At 35.4% G+C, this 775-nt stretch overlaps 1 protein-coding gene across 1 annotated transcript in view; it reads left to right on the top strand.

Annotated features, from left to right (window-relative positions):
* LOC116846142 (flavin reductase (NADPH)) overlaps positions 1-775 on the top strand; it is a 112,518-nt gene that overhangs the window by 24,265 nt on the left and 87,478 nt on the right. The gene's annotated exons all lie outside the window — the stretch shown is intronic.

Raw genomic sequence — 775 nt, 5'->3', positions numbered from 1 at the left:
CCCTCAACTTTCCGGGCGGGACGCCTTTCCATTCGACCACCGAGGCTTCGACAGTAATCTCGCAACACAATGTTTATAAATTCTCTAAGATGTAAGTCGACTTACGAGATCGACTCTTTCGTTCTTTCTCTCTCAACTTACATCTTAGAGAATTTATAAACATTGTGTTACGAGATTACTGTCGAAGCCTCGGTTGCCGAATGGAAAGGCGTCCCGCCCGGAAAGTGGGGGGGTTCCAGGTTCGAGTCCTGGCGGAGGCAGTTTTTTCGCAATATATATAATGAATCTATTTGAGTCGTTAGTTTAATGGGGTTTGGGATTTTAATAAAAAAATATATATATAAAAATTGGGACTCAAGGATCGGTCTAAGTATGGAAGGTTGATTCTCCGCGTATGATAATCGAAGAAAAAATTTCGATACGTGCGTTTAACATACTGGACAATTTTATCCTCCCACAATCATATTAATATTAAAAAGTAATATTAGTATTTAATAGCACTAAGACATCCGTGCTTGCTTCTTATGTGCCGTTACAAATCTTACTGTTAATTTAATCTATTCGAGGAGTTTTCTATTATTACGGTTTAATAATAGAGAAATAACGAGTACAAGTAAAAAATAGTACAACGATTAAATGGCCATTTAAAGGCGTACATATGTCATCCCTGGTAAAAATTGTTCTCATAATTTTTCATACAATTTCTCATCTTATTATTTTTTTTAATGTTGTTATGTTATTAAATCTGAATGATTTAACCGTCATGCAATAAGTA

Source organism: Odontomachus brunneus, unplaced genomic scaffold, assembly GCF_010583005.1.
Source record: "Odontomachus brunneus isolate Ranch 3 - 2012 unplaced genomic scaffold, Obru_v1 Obru_scaffold_061, whole genome shotgun sequence".
NCBI lineage: Eukaryota > Metazoa > Arthropoda > Insecta > Hymenoptera > Formicidae > Odontomachus > Odontomachus brunneus.
The sequence above is the reverse complement of the archived record's forward strand: the minus strand, read 5'-3'. Positions and strand labels throughout refer to the sequence as shown.